The sequence below is a fragment of the Triticum urartu genome, chromosome 2, assembly GCF_003073215.2.
Source record: "Triticum urartu cultivar G1812 chromosome 2, Tu2.1, whole genome shotgun sequence".
In the NCBI taxonomy this organism is placed as follows: domain Eukaryota; kingdom Viridiplantae; phylum Streptophyta; class Magnoliopsida; order Poales; family Poaceae; genus Triticum; species Triticum urartu.
In genome coordinates, this window is record NC_053023.1 from 711427958 (window position 1) to 711450412 (window position 22455).

A 22455-nucleotide genomic window follows, 5' to 3' on the forward strand; every position below is an offset into this window, starting at 1 on the left:
TCCAACAACATCCATCTTGTATTTGTTGCTCTTTGGAACCGCAGTCCACACGACTTGCACCTGCACCTGACCCCATCCCATCTTGTAAACACGGCCCTGATACGAAGGCCTCAGAGTGATGAAAGCGTCCTCGCCTTCCTCGGTAAGACCGTCGACATAGCTGCATTCGTCGGTAAGACTGACAAGGCTGACCACCACCTTCTTATCCACTGGGACAGCCACCACATGGCGTGCCAAGGCCACAGGGCCGCCAGCAGCACGGCCTGAATCACCACTGCTATACAGAATAATACGCTGCCTGTAGTTCCCTTCAGCCCAAGCTGATACTTGCCCGAGATTGCAGGCCCCCTTCAATATAGTGATTGCAATTGTAGCCTCCACGGGTCTCACAACGTTTTCACATTCAACTTCAACACGGCTCAGGCAGCTGGATAGACCCACCTTGATGGTCTTCTTGTCCACAGGGAGGCGGGCCTTACTGAGATATATCATGCCTTTGCTGAAATCCTTGGTTGCGCCTCCATGTCACCGGATCTTCAAGTTGGTCTCAAAGTAAACTTCATTTGCCAACACGATCCCTCGAGGTGGGTCTGTCAAAATCAACGTATCATCCTGCGCAAGCAAAATCATGTCAAAATAGGTAAAATAAACTTAAAACGATGTACACATTTACGTTTAGTATATATAGGTAAAATGTTTGGGGCACCTAGGTGCCTGGGCACCTAGGCCCAAACATGGCAAGCCATTTTTATTAGTGCATGACGTGCAATCAATGAAATAGTAGTTCCCCATTTTTCATTTGCATGCACTAGTACACTCAACGGTCAATGATTACTTTCCAAAAATATATTATGCTGATTTCCTAGCAATAATCCTTTTCCAAATATTATGTTGACCTATTATACCTAATAAAAATATACACATAAGCAGGCTATTATATCTAATGAAAATATACGGGCTTAAGCAAGAACCAATCTCACCTACGCATCAAAACCACAATGATAGTTTGTCAATTTGACTCCGTTTTAACCTTCGCAAGGACCGGGCGTAGCCATACTTGGTTCAACTAAAGTTGGAGAAACAGTCACCCGCAAGTCACCTTTGTGCAAAGCACGTCAGGGAAACCGGTCTCGCGTAAGCGTACGCGTAATGTCGGTCCGAGCCGCTTCATCCAACAATACCGCCGAACCAAAGTATGACATGCTGGTAGGCAGTATGACTTATATCGCCCACAACTCACTTGTGTTCTACTCGTGCATATAACATCAAACCATAAAACCTAGGCTCGGATGCCACTGTTGGGGAACGTAGTAATTTCAAAAATTTCCTACGCACACGCAAGATCATGGTGATGCATAGCAACGAGGGGAGAGTATGATCTACGTACCCTTGTAGATCGCAACGGAAGCGTTGACACAACGTAGAGGAAGTAGTCGTGCGTCTTCTTCCCGATCCGACCGATCCAAGTACCGTTACTCCGGCATCTCCGAGTTCTTAGCACACGTACAGCTCGATGACGATCCCTGGGCTCCGATCCAGCAAAGCTTCGGGGAGGAGTTCCGTCAGCACGACGGCGTGGTGACGATCTTGATGTATTACCGACGCAGGGCTTCGCCTAAGCACTACAACGATATTATAGAGGTGGAATATGGTGGCAGGGGGCACCGCACACGGCTACGGAACGATCTCAAGGATCAACTTGTATGTCTATGGGGTGCCCCCTGCCCCTGTATATAAAGGATGGAGGAGGAGGAGGCCGGCCAAGGCCATTGGTGCGGCCAGGATGGGAGTCCTACTAGGACTCCAAGTCCTAGTAGGAGTCCATCAAGAGGGGAGGAAGGGAGAAGGAAGTGGAGGAGTAGGAAAGGTGGCCGGCCCCCTTTTCCCTAGTCCAATTCGGACTAGAGGGGAGGGGGGGCGCAGTAGCCTTTTTCCTCTTCCCACTAAAGCCCATCAAGGCCCATTACTTCTCCCGTAACTACCCGGTACTCCGAAAAATACCCGAATCACTCAGAACCTTTCCGATGTCCGAATATAGTCGTCCAATATATCGATCTTTACGTCTCGACCATTTCGAGACTCCTCGTCATGTCCCCGATCTCATCCGGGACTCCGAACTCCTTCGGTACATCAAAACTCATAAACTCATAATATAACTGTCATCGAAACCTTAAGCGTGCGGACCCTACGGTTCGAGAACAATGTAGACATGACCGAGACACGTCTCCGGTCAATAACCAATAGCGGGACCTGGATGCCCATATTGGCTCCTACATATTCTACGAAGATCTTTATCGGTCAGACCGCATAACAACATACGTTGTTCCCTTTGTCATCGGTATGTTACTTGCCCGAGATTCGATCGTCGGTATCCAATACCTAGTTCAATCTCGTTACCGGCAAGCTCTCTTTACTCATTCCATAATACATCATCTCACAACTAACTCATTAGTTGCAATGCTTGCAAGGCTTATGTGATGTGCATTACCGAGAGGGCCCAGAGATACCTCTCCGACAATCGGAGTGACAAATCCTAATCTCGAAATACGCCAACCCAACATCTACCTTTGGAGACACCTGTAATGCTCCTTTATAATCACCCAGTTACGTTGTGACGTTTGGTAGCACCCAAAGTGTTCCTCCGGCAAACGGGAGTTGCATAATCTCATAGTCATAGGAACATGTATAAGTCATGAAGGAAGCAATAGCAACATACTCAACGATTGGGTGCTAAGCTAAATGGAATGGGTCATGTCAATCAGATCATTCAACTAATGATGTGACCTCGTTAATCAAATAACAACTCTTTGTCTATGGTTAGGAAACATAACCATCTTTGATTAATGAGCTAGTCAAGTAGAGGCATACTAGTGACACTCTGTTTGTCTATGTATTCACACATATATTATGTTTCCAGTTAATACAATTCTAGCATGAATAATAAACATTTATCATGAAATATGGAAATAAATAATAACTTTATTATTGCCTCTACGGCATATTTCCTTCAGTTTACCTACTCTAAATTGTGCCTATACTATATGGAAATTTCTTGAGGAACGATTTCCCGATTATTCCTTGAAAAATTTGGATGAAATTCTCCATAAATCTATTGCCATGAGTAAAATGAACTCTAGTGATCCTAGTTTTGGTGATTGTCTATTTGAGCTTACTAATCTCATGCATGCTAGAGGAAATGTTGGAATCATTAGTGATATTATATCCGAAGCTATAAGAATTCATAAAAGTGACCACTTTGATGATCATTTATCTAATGAATCACTCTTTCTAGGAAATGATGAGTCACAAGATCATGTTGAACATGGATACTACGATGAGAATGATGATAGTGACTTCGATCTTGATGATGCAATGAGACACTTTGGTCTTATGGCAAATCTTCGAGGATATGTGTCAGGAGGAAAGGAATGGGTTCTCGATAGTGGATGTACTGATCATATGACCGGAGACGAAGAGATGTTCCATGAGCTTGCTGAAAATGATGGCCCTCGAAAGTATGTCACCTTTGGTGATAATTCAAAGGGTAAGGTGGTTGGCCTTGGTAAGGTGGCCATCTCACACGATAGCTCCATTCAAAATGTCATGCTCGTTGAATCCCTTGGCTACAACTTACTTTTAGTATCTAGACTTGCTGATTTCGGATTGAATGTCCTATTTACTGAGGTAGATTGCCAAGTGTTTCGTCGAGATAATCATAAAATGGTCTTTACCGGTATACGTAGAGGTGACCTTTACATTGTCGATTTTTCTAAAAAGGCACAACCTAAAACTTGCTTTATTGCTAAATCCTCAAAAGGTTGGTTGTGGCATAGATGACTAGGTCATGTTGGCATGAGAAACCTTGACAAGCTTATTAAAGGAAATCATATCCTTGGAGTTAACGATGTCATATTTGATAAGGATAGACTTTGCAGTGCTTGTCAAGCAGGTAAACAGGTTGGAGGAAGGCATCCCGTGAAGAACATCATGACCACAAGGAGGCCACTCGAGCTACTTCATATGGATCTTTTTGGTCCCAATGCCTACAAGAGTCTCGGTGGAAATTCGTTTGGTCTAGTTATAGTTGATGATTTTTCAAGATTTACATGGGTGTTCTTTCTTGATGATAAATCGCAGGTCCAAAAGATCTTCAAAAACTTCGCCCAAAATCAGTTTGACGTGAAGATCAAGAAGGTTCAGAGTGACAACGGAACGGAGTTCAAGAACGCAAATGTGGACACCTTTCTTGATGAAGAAGGAATTTCACATGAGTTCTCGGCTACGTACACACCTCAACAAAATGGAGTTGTTGAGAGGAAGAACCGGACGCTCATCGAAATGGCAAGAACGATGCTTGATGAGTACAAGACGCCGAAGCACTTTTGGGCAGAAGCGGTTGAGACAGCTTGTCATGCAACAAATCGCTTGTATCTTCACAAGCTACTCGGCAAGACGGCATACGAGCTCCTCACCGGTAATAAACCCCAAGTTGGATACTTTCGAGTATTCGGCTCAAAGTGCTACATTCTAGATAAGCATCGTCGTTCAAAGTTTGCTCCTAAATCTCATGAAGGTTTCCTACTTGGTTATGGCTCAAACTCTCACACTTACCGTGTCTACAACAATTTCACCCGAAAGGTTGAAGAAACGTTAGATGTGAAGTTTGATGAATCTAATGGCTCGCAAGTAGAGCAATTGCCAATTGATGTAGGAGACAAAGACCCTTCGGAAGCAATCCAAGACTTGTCTATTGGCAAAATTCGTCCAACGGAGGTGAAGGAGAGTACCTCGTCCGTCCAAGTGGAAGCTTCTACTTCACGACAAGGTGAACCAAGAATCGACACGGAGGCATCCACAAGTAGGACACACCAAGATGAAGAAAACGAGGAAATGCATCAAGACGAACATCAACAACCTCCTACTCCACCACGACAAGAGAACGACAACACCAACAATGAAGAAGGCCAAGAAGAAGGACAAGATGAAGAAGATGTTCAACGAAGACCCAAGCAAAATCTTTCACGGTTCGAGCAAGAATTGCCAAAGATCATCCCGTCGAGCAAATCTACAATGATATCCAAACCGGGAGAATTACTCGCTCAAAAACTCGTTTAGCTAACTTTTGTGAAAACTATTCATTCATCTCTAGCATTGAACCTATGAAGGTCGAAGAAGCATTGGAAGATCCGGATTGGATAAACGCTATGCATGAAGAGCTACACAACTTTGAGAGAAACCAAGTTTGGACATTGGTTGAGAAGCCCGACAACAACCACAACATCATTGGTACCAAATGGGTGTTTCGCAATAAGCAAGATGAAGATGGACAAGTGGTTCGCAACGAAGCACGTCTCGTCGCCCAAGGATACACACAAGTTGAAGGTATGGACTATGGTGAGACATATGCTCCCGTTGCTAGACTTGAGTCTATTCGCATCTTACTTGCCTATGTTAATCACCATAATATCACCTTGTACCAAATGGACATTAAAAGTGCCTTTCTAAATGGTGAAATAGAGGAGGAGGTTTATGTCAAACAACCTCCCGGCTTTGTCAATCCTAAGAAACCTAATCATGTTTACAAACTTCACAAAGCCCTTTATGGTCTTAAACAAGCTCCTAGAGCATGGTATAAATGCCTGACCAAGTTCCTTATTGCAAGTGGTTTTGAAATTGGAAAAATTGATTCCACACTTTTTACTAAAAGGGTTAACGGAGAACTATTTGTATGCCAAATTTATGTTTATGATATCATATTTGGTTCTACTAACCCTCTTTTTAGTGAAAAGTTTGGAAAGCTTATGTTGAAGAAGTTTGAGATGTCTATGATGAGTGAACTCAAATTCTTTCTCGGTTTGCAAATCAAGCAAACTAAGGAAGGTACATTTATCTCTCAAACGAAGTACACCAAAGACTTATTCAAGAAGTTCAATATGCAAGAATGCAAAGGTATGTCTACACCCATGCCTACTAGTGGACATAATGATTTGACCAAAGATGGTGAAATGGTTGATCAAAAGGTTTATCGCTCTATGATTGGTTCATTGTTATACCTATGTGCCTCACGTCCCGACATTATGCTAAGTGTGTGCATGTGTGCACGATATCAAGCTGCTCCTAAAGAATGTCATCTCAAGGCCGTGAAAAGGATAGTGAGATACTTAATCCATACACCAAATTTTGGCATTTGGTATCCTAAGAGGTCCTCTTTCGATCTTGTTGGGTATTCCGACTCGGATTATGCCGGAGACAAGGTTGATAGAAAGTCCACTTCGGGTACGTGTCAATTTCTTGGTAGATCTCTTGTGTCTTGGTCCTCCAAGAAACAAAACTCGGTATCCTTATCCACCGCCGAAGCGGAATACATTGCCGCTGGTTCATGTTGTGCTCAATTACTTTGGATGACCCAAACTCTTAAAGATTATGGAGTCTATGTGAAACATGTTCCATTGCTTTGTGACAATGAAAGTGCTATCAAAATTGGTCATAATCATGTACAACATTCTCGAACTAAGCATATTGAAGTTCGTCATCATTTCATTCGAGATCATGTTGCTAAGGGTGACATTGATCTTAAGCATGTTCGTACCGATAAGCAATTAGCGGATATATTCACTAAACCACTTGATGAGAAAGTATTTTGCAGGTTGAGAGGAGAATTGAACATCATTGATGTTTCGAACTTGGAGTAGAAACTCCATTGGATACATGCAAGACATGAGCTTATGACTAATCCTTGATATATCTCTTATGATGACTATCTTATGTCTTGGATATATTTGTACCTTGCATGTTATCTAACCCATGTAGGTACTTGGATGAATCTAATTATATGAGATTGCAACTCACTCACATCTTGAGCAATCCCTACATCACCAAGTCTCTACACAACGGTGGTTGAAGACAAGGAAGCACGAAACCACTCAAACATATCCTTTGACAAATTCTGTGTTGAGCTTCATGATTGTCATTTTTGGATATAAAAGTGCTTTTCCTTGCAAGAACTAACCCATGTAGGTAGATGAACTCAAAATTCCAAGTGGTGCTCCCAACTCTTGATGAGCTACATCAACCTTGAGCACCCACACAAGTTCCACTACATGAGCAAGACCCACACCACCACCCAAGGTATGATATTCCATCTTAGAGAAGCTTTACTCAAAGTCATGAGTCAAAGCAACTCAACAAGATGAGAATACATCAAGATGCTTAAACGAAAAATAGTAACCCCATTTTGAGCTTAAACGATGAGTATGACCTATGATCAAGTGTTCTCACTTGACTCCTAAGTCAATATACTCTAACATAGGTGACTATGTCACCGCCCAATTCTAGATGAAGTTCTCTTGTGCTCTTTTCTTTGTGTATTATTGCATTTGTCTCTTGCATATTTATTTCCTTTTTAAAAAAAACTTCATCTAGAACTTACATTCTTTTTTATTCTTGCTCTGCATATTTCTGCATCAAATTCCTTGCAAATCTTTCAGTTAATTCATTGCAAATCTTTGTGAGATCTTATTTGATTAGTGAGCTGAGGTGACAAGTATTTTCTCTGTGATGAACTTGATTTCACCGAATTGTAATTTTCGGTCCAACCGAATCCCTTCGGTACCACCGAAACATGACACTCGGTGCCACCGATTTCTCAACATGAAAAACAGTTTGCCACTTATTCTATATTTCTTCTGATCCAGCTCCACTCGATGAATCTTATCCTTTACAAGCATCACAGTTCTATCCATTGCTTTGTGCTGAATCTCAAGGACCAAACCTATTCGACAGATTCCAGAAAAACCTTCTTGGAAATTGATGTCAAAGGGGGAGAGAGAGATCACATCAAAGCTTATCATCAGAAAGAAAGTTTTAAGGGGGAGAAAGAGATCTCCAGGGGGAGAGAACACTCAAGGATCCCAGATGCTTGATGGTCAAGAGGAGAGATGCCACATGTCTTTTTGGGGGAAAGACATGTTCATATGTGCTCATTTGCATTATGTTCTATTCATTCACATATTTCAGCTCTGATTTTCTGTTCCCTATCTTCTCCCAATATCCCATGTCAAATTCAGGGGGAGCAAGACATCTAAGGGAAAGAAATCATTCAAATTCATTGCATATCTTTACTCTTGGGGACATGTCTAATCTAATGTGGTACCTTGTACTCACTTTCTACATGTCATCCCAGTCTTGGTATTCTTGTGGTTTTCCTTGGTTTGCTCTGGCTAGTGGATGTACCTGTGTTATCTAACCTTGTTTATGCAGGTTCATTCCATCCTAAGCCAACTCAAGACTACAAGGTAAGTATATGCATCAGAATCATGAGTATGAGGAATTCTTGCTTTTGTACATACTGTTTGCAAGAAGGACTCATAAGCATGAAGGTATTTCTCTTAATAATCTTTTGCTCTGATGCATATAACCAAGATACATGTAACACATTGCCTACTCTATCATGATTATGCTCTCACATGGTTCTACATTTTATATTTACATGATTGCATACATGTAGGGGGAGCCTATGTTTGTTACATGTTCTTCCAAAGCATTACTTGCTATTCTTTGTATCTTAATCTAAAGCTTTGATGTATGTTGCCATCAATTACCAAAAAGGGGGAGATTGAAAGCACAAGTGCTCCCCAGGTGGTTTTGGTAATTAATGTCAACATATCTCTTGTTGGACTAACACTTTTATCTAGTATGTTTCAGATAAGTTCAACAATGGAGTGGCATGGACTAAAGGTTGTGGGAACTCCTTCAAGATGCTAAGGACAAAGGATTGGCTAAAGCTTCAAGCTCAAGACTCTTCATTTTACATTTTAGTGATCCAAGACCACATTGAGTCCATAGGAAAAGCCAATACTATCAAGGAGGGATGAGGTGTTGCTTAATGAGCCTTTTGCTCCATGTGCTTAATGATATGCTTCAAAACCCTCAGCTACTTTCCCACTTCCACATATGACCTAAACCCAAAGTCAAACTCGGACCTACCGGTTCTTTCTATCCGGCGCCACCGAGTTTCATATGTCATAAGCCACTGCCAAACCCTAGCAAATCGGTTCTACCGATAGGGATCTCGGTCTCACCGAGATGGGATTGTAATCTCACTGTGTATGTCCATTACCAAAATCGGTCTCACCGAGTTTAGGCAATCGGTACTACTGAGATTACAATGCAAACTCTCTGGTTAACTCATTACCAAAATCGGTCTAACCAAGTTTTGTAATCGGTCCCACCGAGTTTGCCTGACCAACTCTCTGGTTAGCCAATTACCAAATCGGTCTCACCGAGTTTGTGTAATCAGTCTCACCGAGATTACGTTATGCCCAAACCCTAACCATATCGGTCCTACCGAGTTGCATGTCAGTCCCACCGAAAATCTCTAACGGTCACTAGGTTTACTGTTTCGGTCTGACCAAGTTTGTCGATTCGGTCCCACCGAGATTGGTAAATTGTGTGTAACGGTTGGATTTTAAGTGGAGGCTATATATACCCATCCACCTCCTCTTCATTCGTTGAGAGAGCCATCAGAACACATCTACACTTCCAACCCATATGTTCTGAGAGAGAACTTCCTACCCTTGTGTTGAGGCCAAGATATTCCATTCCTACCATATGAATCTTGATCTCTAGCCTTCCCCAAGTTGCTTTCCACTCAAATCTTCTTTCCACCAAATCCAAATCCTGTGAGAGAGAGTTGAGTGTTGGGGAGACTATCATTTGAAGCACAAGAGCAAGGAGTTCATCATCAACACACCATTTGTTACTTCTTGGAGAGTGGTGTCTCCTAGATTGGCTAGGTGTCACTTGGGAGCCTCCGACAAGATTGTGGAGTTGAACCAAGGAGTTTGTAAGGGCAAGGAGATCGCCTACTTCGTGAAGATCTACCGCTAGTGAGGCAAGTCCTTTGTGGGTGATGGCCATGATGGGATAGACAAGGTTGCTTCTTCGTGGACCCTTCGTGGGTGGAGCCCTCCGTGGACTCGCGCAACCGTTACCCTTCGTGGGTTGAAGTCTCCATCAACGTGGATGTAGGATAGCACCACCTATCCGAATCATGGGAAAAACATCCGTGTCTCCAATTGCGTTTGAATTCTCCAAACCCTTCCCCTTACATTCTTGCAAGTTGCATGCTTTACATTCCGCTGCTCATATACTCTTTGCATGCTTGCTTGATATGTATTGTGCATGTTGAAATTGTGCCTAAAGCTCCACTCAAACCAAAAAGCTTAAAAATTGCAACTTTAGCACTAAGTGTCTAATCACCCCCCCCCCCTCTAGACACACCTACTTCTAGATCCTACAGTATCCTTCCCTGATTCTTTTTCTCTTTGATTCCTCGTACGTGGAGGCTTTAAGGTAAGAATCCCCTCTCACCCATTGTTTGTTTGTTTGTTTTTCTCAATTTTGGACTCCTTTGCTGATGTAGCTAAATCCGACGATCTCGAGGTAGAGGATCCCGAGCTTAGCATCTAGAAACCCTGTCTTCCATTCTTACCTCCCTCCTCTTCTTAATTAAATGAAAATAAAAACAAGTCTTTCCTTTCCGAATCACTTTTACTAAAAAAACAAGTCTTTCTTTGATGCGTACATGTCGATGCTAATTTTGTTGTTCTCATTTTTGTCGACTGGCGGGTCACCCATCTGGTCTGTACGTCGATCCGCCCCGCTGTTTTTGTCTTTGTTTTTCTCACCAAAACCTAAAAGAACCCTAGGGGGTATCCTTCCCTGATTCTTTTTCTCTTTGATTCCTCGTACGTGGAGGCTTTAAGGTAAGAATCTCCTCTCACCCATTGTTTGTTTGTTAGTTTTTCTCGATTTTGGACTCCTTTGCTGATGTAGCTAAATCCGACGATCTCGAGGTAGAGGATCCCGAGCTTAGCGTCTAGAAACCCCTTCTTCCATTCTTACCTCCCTCCTCTTCTTAATTAAATGAAAATAAAAACAAGTCTTTCCTTTCCGATCACTTTTACTAAAAAAACAAGTCTTTCTTTGATGCGTACATGTCGATGCTAATTCTGTTGTTCTTCGTTTTGTCGACTGGCCGGTCACCCATTTGGTCCGTACGTCGATCCGCCCCCGCTGCTTTGTCTTTGTTTTTCTCACCAAAACCTAAAAGAACCCTAGGGGGTATCCTTCCCTGATTCTTTTTCTCTTTGATTCCTCGTACGTGGAGGCTTTAAGGTAAGAATCTCCTCCCACCCATTGTTTGTTTGTTTGTTTGTTTGTTTGTTTCTTTGTTTATTTGTTTTTCTCGATTTTGGGCTCCTTTGCTGATGTAGCTCAATCCGACGATCTCGAGGTAGAGGATCCCGAGCTTAGCCTCTAGAAACCCCTTCTTCCATTCTTACCTCCCTCCTCTTCTTAATTAAATGAAAATAAATTTTCTTTCCTTTTTAAATCACTTTTGCTAAAAAAAACAAGTCTTTTTTTGTTGCGTCCATGTCGATGCTAATTCTGTTGTTCTCAGTTTTTTCGACTGGCGGGTCACCCACCTGGTCCGTACGTTGATCTACCGCCGCTGTTTTTCTCTTTGTTCTTCCCACCAAACCTAAAAGAACCCTAGGGGGTATCCTTGCCTGATTCTTTTACGCTTTGATTCCTCGTACGTGGAGGCCTTAAGGTACGAATCTCCTCTCACCCATGGTTTATTTGTTTGTTTTTCTCGATTTTGGACTCCTTTGCTGATTAGCTAAATCCGATGATCTCGAGGTAGAGGATCCCGAGCTTAGCCTCTAGAAACCCCTTCTTCCATTCTTACCTCCCTCCTCTTCTTAATTAAATGAAAATAAAAATTATTTCCTCTTTGAATCACTTTTACTAAAAAAAACAAGTCTTTTTTTTGCTGCGTGCATGTCGATGCTAATTCTGTTGTTCTCAGTTTTATCGACTGGCAGGTCACCCATCTGGTCCTTAGTTGTTCCGCCCCCGTTGTTTTTGTCTTTGTTTTTCTCACAAAACCTAAAAAAACCCTAGGGGGTTTCCTTCCCTAATTCTTTTTCGCTTTGGTTCCTCGTACGTGGAGGCTTTAAGGTAAGAATCTCCTCTCACCCATTGTTTGTTTGTTTGTTTTTCTCGATTTTGGGATCCTTTGCTGATGTAGCTAAATCCGACGATCTCGAGGTAGAGGATCCCGAGCTTAGCCTCTAGAAATCCCTTCTTCCATTCTTACCTCCCTCCTCTTCTTAATTAAATCAAAATAAAAATTCTTTCCTCTTTGAATCACTTTTACTAAAAAAACAAGTCTTTTTTTTGCTGCGTGCATGTCGATACTAATTCTGTTGTTCTCAGTTTTGTCGACTGGCAGGTCACCCATCTGGTCCGTACGTCGATCCGCCCCCACTGTATTTGTCTTTGGTTCCTCGTATGTGGAGGCTTTAAGGTAAGAATCTCCTCTCACCCATTGTTTGTTTGTTTGTTTGTTTTTCTCGATTTTGGGATCCTTTGCTGATGTAGCTAAATCCGACGATCTCGAGGTAGAGGACACCTCCGGTTCGTGGTCCGGCTACCCGAACACCTCCGGTTTAAATATCGCAGGAGTCTAACGAAAAAGAGTCAATATGCGTATGTAGGCTTCGCTGCTATCCACCGCCGCACTGACTGTGGAGGTGGGTGTCCTGAAACAGGACCTTGAGCGGACCGGGGAAGAGCTTGGCCTTGCCAAACGGCAGCTCGGGGAGAAAGAAGGTAAGAAATACCTTGCAGAAAAAGTGCCTATAAAAAGACGTGATTGCAAAAAATAACAGGATTGTACTGCTTATTGTAGGGGCCACGACTGAGGTGGCGACCCTCAAGCAGGCGCTGTCTGAGGCCGAAAAGAAAACGGCCACGGAGCGCACCGAGCGAGAGAGACTTGGGGCTCAGGTCGGCGAGGTGCAGCAAGAGCTTCAGGCTCTCATGAAAAAACATGAGAGTTTGGAGCTTGAGTCAAAGACGCAAGCATCCGAGCTCGCGGCGGCCCTTGAGACTGCCAAGGCCGAAGCCCAAAAGGCCCTCCAAGAGTTGGAGGAGATGAAGTAGATAGCAGCGGGTAAGGCATTCTTTATGCAAAGCAGAAATATAAAAGTAAACTACTTGTTACTTACCCGAATCCGGAGCTCTCCAGGGGCTTTCGCAGATCTTCCCCGCAGCGTATCCGACGCCGCTGCATTCTACCGAGCTGAAGAGGGAAGCTCGACGGAGAAGGTGTTCTGGTCTCAGTATGCTGAGGCCAGACACCCTGTGCCCTTGAGCGATCAGCTGAAACAGCTGGTCGAGCTCCACAAGGCGGCCGAACAGGCCATGAAGGGCTTCATAGTTTGGCTGTGGCCCGGAGAGGCCCTGCCTGGGAGCTACTTCGGGCTGGTGCGGCGGCTGGTGGAGGCCTGTCCAAGGCTCGAGGTCATCAAGCGCTCCGTCTGCATCGAAGGTGCCCGTCGGGCCCTTGCCCGTGCAAAGGTGCACTGGGATAAGCTAGACGGTGAGAAGCTTGTGAAGGACGGGCCGCCGCCGGGGAAAGAGCATCGCAAGCCCGAGAACTACTATAAGGATGTTCTTGCGGGTGCCCGCCTTGTGGCGGATGAATGCACCAAGGATGTAATTTTTGAATGAACTCGCTCGTGTTTATCCTGTGCGCTGAAAACTTGTTCATATGCGCTAAGCAATGCTTGTTGAATTTAAAATATTACTTTCTGTGCGGCCGTTTATCAAAAAATTGAGAGATGGCCAGTCGTCGGCTTCTGCCCCCATGCCACTAGTGCTGGGGTGTTCGGGATAAACCTGAGTGCTCTTTTTCCCATAGTTGGGTCCTTCGAGGGAGGCGCTCAGCACAACGAACCAGGCAATCGGACTATAATGCTTGAACACTCTCACTTAGCCATAGAACTCTATAATTTTAAATTTCGGCGAAGCCCCTAGTTCGGAAGACCGAGTTCGGGGCGCTATCCACACCTTGGCCGGACAAAGCCGGCTCCTCGCTCGAAGCGGCATAAGTCTTTAGGGACTCGAAAAACCTCTCGAACAGCGACCGGTCTCTCGCCTCATCATGACAGTCAGTTTTAGCTTTCTCCACTGAGGTGCTTAACCCAGCTCAACCGGGGCACAATCGCAGTGGTTCTCCTAATGCTACCTTAGCCGATATAGCGGAACGTAAGGCACCAAAACATAGGAGCCGGGCAAACCCAACTATTGACCCAAATCATGATTCGGAGCCGATGCATATGGTGCTATAAGTTCGAGGTGCCGCATTTGTGAAAGTGTACGGATTTCTCACACCATAATGAGGGGTACTGAAACCCCTGGCGTGTTTGCCGTACCATGGTGTACGGGTGCAACATGTCATTTAATAAACATATATATGAAAAGAGGATAATGCAAAAAATAGACAAAAAGCTATGCATTGTTTATAAAGAGGCTGTTTATCAAAGCCGAACGATACAAGTAGTGCGATAAGCAAAAGATATTGGACTATTTAACATGTCCTGGCCAGGGGCAGGCCGCGGAATTGTATTCAAAACAGGTATACTGCTCGTAACAGAGACCACCTGGGAGTTCCATAATGCGGCATGGCTTGTCTGCCTCCCTGGATCTTGCATCGTTTGTGCGGCAGTCGAATTGCCGAACAGGTCGTCCGAAGTATGGAGTCCTGAAAGTAAGAAAAAATTAAAAAAAAGGATTCGACGGCGCCTAGTACGTTTTAGGCCGTATTTTGGGCTTGCCGTTATTGTGCCCCTTCCCCTGCGCCCATGGTATTTCAAGAGCTAACGAATCCGGAATAATTCCAAAATTTAACAGGGCACTCATATAGTTCTATGTGGGGTTACCGGGTACATATCGGGTCACCGGAAAAGGTTCCGGGCACCCAGGGCAACTATATGGGCCTAATGGGCCAAGAGGGGGACAGACCAGCCCCTAAGGGGCTGGTGCACCCCCATATAGCCGAAATAGGAGGAGAAGGAAAGAGGGGAAGAGAGAAGGAAGGGGAGGGATTCGGCCTCCCCTTCCTTTCTTCCTCCCTCCTCCTTCCTTCCCCCTCCGGAACTTATGAAAAAGGGGGGCGAATTGGGGAGGCGCCCAAGTAGGATTCCTCCTACTTGGGGCACCCCCTTGGCTGCCTCTTTTCCCCTCCAACCTATATATATATGTGGGGGGGGGGGGGGGGTGTTCTCCGTAAAGAAAATCAGGGGGAGGCTGCGTATATCGTTTCGCACACAAAGGTGACACGTTCCCTCTCGGAACCACGAGGCGTGTTGAGAGAATCTCCGATTTTGCAAGAAGCTTATACCAAAATTTGTCCCAATTCTGTCAAAAATCTATATCTATACCTAATAATAAAGGACGGAAACTTTCATAGTTCTTTATAAGTCAGCTCTTAATATCCGTTGATTTTATGTTAACCTTAAGAATAGATGGCTGAGATTTAGAAGTACTAAAAGAAAACGATTCGCATTGACGATGCTTTCTTGGTTGTGTCGTACCGTCTCTCGATCGTTCTTTCCATCCGTCGTGTCTTTCTTCGTTTGGCCCACTTCATCCTTGGAAAAAAACAGTAACTGACCTTTGCACAGTTGAGCGAGCCGGGAGAAAAAATAGCTCCATAGATAATTGCCATGCACACGTGATCTTAGGAGAAAAATTATATGCCACATGATCTATTTCCTAGCCAGCAAGCGCTGATCCTCAACAGCGATCATGTGAAGATGTCTGCCAGGATCCTTGACGTTGTAGGGCGCTCGGGTGACACACCATAACGCCGCAACTGGGGAACGGCGGTGACATGGCCGCCTCGCCCGGCCGCACCTCACCGACTCAAGGTGCGCGCAGCACACCGGGCACGACGAGTGTGCGCGCAGCCAGGTATTGATGCAGCTGGATGAAGTGTATGCACGCCGGCAGCACGCACACCACGCCATCGTCTTCCAGCTCCTGCGTGCACACCACGCACTCCAACAGCGTCGCCCTCCCCTTGCTGCCGCTCCTCCTCTTAGCACTGTTGCTCCTGCAGGCGCCCCAGCTGCCCTGAGGTGAGGGCCGACGATGTCGGCGCCGCTCGCGCTCTATACGTGAAGATGGGTAGTGCAGTATGTCCTCCAACAGTCCAATCTCAGCACGAGGTGGGTTGCGGGAGGCTGGCTGTGGCCGGTGCCGTGGAGCTCGCCCTCGCCCCACTCGGGCAAGAGCGGCCGGCCGTAGCGGACGGCCAAGTACAGTAAGACGCCGAGGATAGTGATGATGATGTACAACAGCGTCAGGTTGGAGTTGGTCGTACCGGACGCGTCCGTAGATGTCGTCAAAACTGTCAAGCGATGCCGCCGGGGACGACATGGATGCGGCCAAAACCACAGACCCCGACCACTTTACATAGATAGATTTCTAGGACAGGGATGTTGTGAATCAATCACTGAATAATTACAAGTGTGTTCTCCTAATCTCCTTCCGTGGACCATTTTTGTTTGGCGCCTCTGCACTCCGCCACGGCTGCGTACATCGTACTGTCTGTCCTCCATTGCTTCGCCGCTCTGCCACTGCGGCCGCTTGCTCGATTTCCACTGCCGTCCGTCTGGTAGTCGCAGTGCTAGCTAGGGTTCGCGGCGTCTCACATGTGTCGCTCGCTGGGTTTTGCTGGCTGCTACATCGGTTCATGCTTGGTGCTCGATGGGGCCCAATAGCTGGTTACATGGCCCATTTAGATAACCAACTCGCCCTTTGATTTCTTCAGCTTTTTTTGCATCGAACGTTAGCTAGCCAGCCAGGGCAAATCATGAACGGATACATGTAGAAGCAAATTCTTCTAAAAAGAACATGTAGGAGCAAATTAAGCATTAGCGGACCCGACGCGTCAATCAGCCGACCTCCTATATGGAGACGATGAGATCATGAGGTTGGAGAGAAGGTTAGCAACGCGACGGCCATCGTTGGCCTGGATTTTTTTTATTTTTTATTTTGTGAAAAAGGATGATAGACCTATTACAAAGATCCGTCAGAAGTACAAAGAACATTAAACATAATAAAAATTAGTCCGGAAAGAAATTGCTTTGATAGTGGTGCTAAACACATGTCCTCTTTTACATAGGATCCCATGTTATATACAAAGAGACCCGGTTTCATAAGATCTTTTTCTGTTCCATGGCAACGATGTCATGGACGACAACCTCCCCTGGGACAACCGGTCCAGCTGCAATCCGAAAGCAAATATAACAAGTTGCGCGCTCAAGCACAACCTAAGTAAGCAAGATCATGCTAAGAAGGTAAAAAGGGAGAGAGGAGATTTAGAATGCAATTTACTCTGTGAATGCATTATCCATCCATGACAAATACACTCCATAGAGCACTACATCAGCGGCTGAGGTAAATTGGTCATTTGTGAATATAAAATACATTATATATTTAAATTAATCAATTCTTTATAAACTGACAATGAATGTTTCATTTATAAACAGTTCTCTTTGAATATAGCTTATCTTCTTTTTCTTATGTTGATCTATTTCTAAAGGGATGAACATGTTTCAAAGAAAAAGATACTATAATCGACACCAACACAAATCAACGTCTTTGAGGTCAATAGCTCAATTTTTTTAAAATTGAAGTGTAGCCCTTCATACATTGATTTTGTATGTTTAAGGCTATCGGCAAATACATTAGATGACTAATGCTTTGACGAATGCCTCGGTGACACACACACATGGAGCGTATTTTAGTGAAGCAGCCAAATATATTCTTGGAGCCATTAGGCTAGGGGAATAATTTTTATTTCCCCGTTGCAACGCACGGGCCTTTTGCCTAGTTATACATATGAAAGCAAGGTTTAGATTATCCAAACATCTCGCTACCTAGACCAATGTACTGTGATTTGAATCCAACATAAAATGGATACACATATTTGAATTGGAGATCGTATGGTACATGTAGTTCATAGTAAAATATGATTACTGCTATATGCATGTTTTTTGTTATCAAGATAATATTTAAATGATGGTATAACTTGACAACAATCATATTCAAATAAGGAAAATTGATTCAAATTTAGTCCATATGGTAGACGACAATATATATGTTCATAGGGTGGAGTAAAATGTTCATATATGATGGAAGATCAAAATGTAGGACTACATCCATTATAAACCGCAAGGTCACCTAACGATATATTCGAATTCAACATAACGTGGATTCAAAAATTGAAATTCGAGATCCTAGCATTTGTAATCATATAAAAAGGGACATGGCTCTTTCTTGTGGTGGGAATTGATTTGTTTTTTTGTTGTTGTTGAGGGAAGTGCGAATTGATTTGGTACTGTACAGGGTAATCTTTTTCTCCCGATTTTTTTTTACATTTTTCTTGTAGTTTTTTCAATAGCATTTATAGCAATATAGTAAAAGGGGACATGACTATCTTGTGTCTTGTATGAATTGTTTTTTTGTACACGTTAAGTTTGTTCTGCCGAACATGGAATCCGCGCCTTGTTATCCCGAAATTTTCAAGCTCGAATATCTTTTGTCTCATCTGCTGTGAAACTCCCGCCTCTTCAACCCTCACTGCGCCTTCTTATCTGAAATTTCAACGCGCGCGAAAAATCCCTCCTCATCCGAAATCGGTCCCGCAGCCCAGACACGTGAAATCCCCCTTCTACCCCTCAGCCGGAAATGTCGGCTCGATGTCGTGTGCTCAAAACCGGTGGGGTTACGCTGGTAACTTATCCTACATTTCGGACAAGTGAGTCCCTAAGCCATGGCTCCCCCTACCTTCCCCTTCGTCCCCCCCATTCGTACACCGAGGCCGCCAAAACCCGTGAAACCCAGCGCTCCTCCGTCGGCCTCCTGACCGCCGCCCAGCCGGAGACTCTTCCCCGACGACGTCGTCTACTGGAACAGCTCGCCGTCCCTCATCCATCGCACTGGATGAGGATCCATCGTCGATCTCGTCGTCTTGCCGGATCAGCCGCCCCGTCCTCCACCTCCAAGGAGTTGCCCCGATGTTCGCCTCGTCTATCGCGCCACCTCCATTCCCGCACCGCCGTCTTGACCTGACCCACCGGAACCGCAACACCCTCACCAATTCCTCCGATGAAGCCGAGGCCTACTCGGCGCCACCAAGGAGGTTCTGCACTCACCGCTGCATTTTATCTTTTATTCGATCTCGCGGGGCTGCCGGTGCTCGATACCAAGCAGCCATGGCGGGTTTCCACCAACGGCGCCGTCGCAAGCCACTTCATCCATGACGTCTCTCCCCCATGTCGTTGCTTCCGCGGTGGAGACTTCCACACTGGCACTAGCTGCAGCTGCCCCGGCTCTCGGCTCGCACTGGTGCTGCTCTGGCACTTGCTCGTGTTGCGGCTCTGTTCTTGCTGTCGGTCGCGCTGCTGCACTGCTCTTGCTTTCGTTCGTGCTGCTGCTCTGCTCTGCTATTGCTGTCGGTCGCGCTGCTGCTCCGCTCTTGCTCTCGTTCGTGCTGCTGCTCTGCTCTTGCTCTCGCTCGCCCTACTGCTGCTGCTGCACGACCTCCGGCGGCTACAGGAGTTGCTGCTTTAGCACTCACTCGCGATGCTGCTGCACGACTTGCTCTCTGCTAGTCTGTTCCCTGCTCGAGCGGCTGCTGATTTAGATCACTGCTTCTCTGCTACTAGTGCTCGAACGCCCTAAACATCTATCGCAATGCTCTGCTACTAGTTCAATCAGTTTCGATAGTAAAATTCAGTTTCGACTATAAAGTTCAGTTTCTTTAGTTAATTTCAAAGTGAACAGTATTTACAGCAACTATCAGAGCGGCCGTGGCGCGGCTGATGCGTTTTACATCTAGCACTTTTTGGTGATGTATTTTACATCATCTATTGCAGATGATATTTGAGTCCCACTGCAGATTAATGATGTTTGTCTTGTTCTGCTTCAGCCTCACCGCCGTACACTTCACCGGAGCTGCTCCAACAACGGAACCGTCCATCACAGCGGAGCAGTACCCTTGGCGCCGTTTCCAGAGGCCTCAGATCTTCTTCCCCGCCTCCGACAGTCACACCAGCATCACCATCCTCCATGTCCAACCCAATGATGCTGAGGTCGACAAGGCTATGCCAAGGAGGTTGTACACTCGTCGCATCACTTTATTACTCTGCATTCATGTCGATCCCTCAGAGATCCTTTGCTATGGAAATACTATGGTACTACTATTCATGCATTTGGTTAGAAGGAGTGGAGCAAAGCAAGACTGGAGGATTTTTTTTCCTTTGGTGTCTATTTCAAAGAAAAAACGTAGGAATTTTAATATCCACTTGGACGTCCTTTTCAAATTAATATGCACGAAGAATAGGACTAATTGCATTATTGGCATAATAAGATTCTTATTTTTTCATTTTCACATGGTTTGACTTTTATTTGACCATGATTCTCCATTCCTGTATTCTTCCAATTCATGTGAACCAAACACCCAGGTTGACAGAAATACTATGTTTGCAAATGCTCTGTTTTGCACGTGCATTCCTATCCTATTACTGTGTTTTCCCTGTCCCTGCGTTTATAGAATCCTCTGATTCTAAGGAGACCTTACAGATTTACTTCATTTTCAGATAGGCGTCAAAGAAAACTCTGTGTGTTATGTCCTGCTCCTGTCGTGCCGTCATCCACCCCACCTGAGGTGCACCATCGACGGAAGCATTCACTGCAGCAAAGATTCCCCCTGCAGACTTTCTTTAGCAGCCTCAGACCATCTTCCCCGTTGCCGGCAGCCACGCCAACTACATTACCATCATCGACTGAGTAGATGAACCTGAGGACTACACAGTTCTGGAAGAGAGGTCGCACTCTTTCGTGTTTGCTTACGTTATACATCAGTTATTATTACCTGCTACTTTATCGTTCAAACTTGAGTTTTAAAATGCGTGTGGGGCACATATCGAGGCAACAACAAATAGTATCTGTCTACTATCTGGTTCATCTGGGGTCTTCTATGTGGTTCGTGTTGGGTGGGCAACAAACAGTAGATGATCCATTGTCTATCTTTTTAAACTGAAACTATAATCTACCTGCTATCATTAGTTTTGGATCTATCCACTCGTTTGCTACCATCAGTCTTGATTTCTGCATGCACCCCTTAGGCCTTACATAATCTAACTATTTTTTATTATGCATGTCAGTTATTGTACACAATCATACTGAACATGTAGAGAAAAAGAGAAGACCGTTGCGTGGGAATATAATGTCATGCAGACGCCGCTCCATGGTGGGCGAAGTGCCCCCCCTCCCGCCATTCCAGATTGTATTCCAGAGGAAGATAACTGTTCAGATGGGGATTCAGAGGGAGCCGACCACTCCTATTTACCACCTGAGGTGTTTGCTCTAACCTGACATGCTGATGTTGGTCATATCATGCATATGGCGCCTCGCATTGCTTACATTATACATCTTATATGTCATCAGCTTAGTTTATATTTGCTTTGTGTGAATGCCACCTGTTTGGTTTCTATATCATACTCCCACCGTTCGTAAATATTTGTCTTTTTAGAGATTTCAACAAAGTGACTACATATGGAGCAAAATGAGTGAATCTACACTCTAAAATATGTCTATATACATCCATATGTGGTAGTCCATTTGAAATCTCTAAAAAGACAAATATTTAGGAATGGAGGGAGTATATGGGAATTATGCAATGCCATCTTCTTTAGCCAGGCATCATATACGTAAATCAGGCAATGCCATCCAGTTTAGCCAGTCATCGTATATGTCAATTGTATCGTGCCATATTTTTCTTCATAATGTATTCCATTTGTTAACAATGTTTATACATTCATCTACTCTTCCTGTGCATCAGCCATTTGAGTCAGTCATGGGAAAATCTGGAGTGAAAACAAGGTCTTCTGAGCAGTCAGTGCTACCTGTCGATGCAGATTTCTTGCTGGTTACAGATAGCTCCTCAGAGGAGGATTCCGAGACAGATGACCAATCGTATCCCCCCCCCCCGCCCCCCAGGTGCATGCACTAACTTGGCAGGGTTATATTGCTCATATCATGCATATGGTGTCTTGCATTGCCATGCCATCTGCTTAGATTAGACATGCTTTGTGTGAATGCCTCCTGTTTGCTTTCTATATCAGATATGTGAATTATGCAATGCCATGTTTTCCAGCCAGTTATCATATATGTGAATTATGCACCGCCATGTAGCCAGGCATCATATATGTGAATTATCTCATGCCATCTTTTTTTCATTACGTATTCCATTTGTCGACAATCTGTGTATATTGAACTACTCTTCATGTGTATCAGCCATTTGAGCCGGTTATGGAAAAATCAGGAGTGAAAATAAGGTCTTCAGAGCAGGAAATGGTACCTATTGAAGCATATATCTCGATGGTTACAGGTAGCTCCTCAGAAGAGGATTCAGAGATAGATGACCAGTCCTATATCCCACCTGAGGTGTATGCTCTAAGTTGCAATGTTTGTATTTCTCATATCATACATATGGTGTCTTGCATTGCTTAGTTTAGACATCATATG

General features: G+C 44.6%; 2 pseudogenes; both read right to left on the minus strand.

Moving 5' to 3' along the window:
• Positions 1 to 15661: 15661 nt before the first annotated feature.
• Positions 15662 to 16296, minus strand: LOC125538097 (annotated as a pseudogene).
• Positions 16297 to 17075: 779 nt separating this feature from the next.
• LOC125538098 overlaps positions 17076 to 22455 on the minus strand; it is a 17436-nt pseudogene continuing 12056 nt past the window's right edge.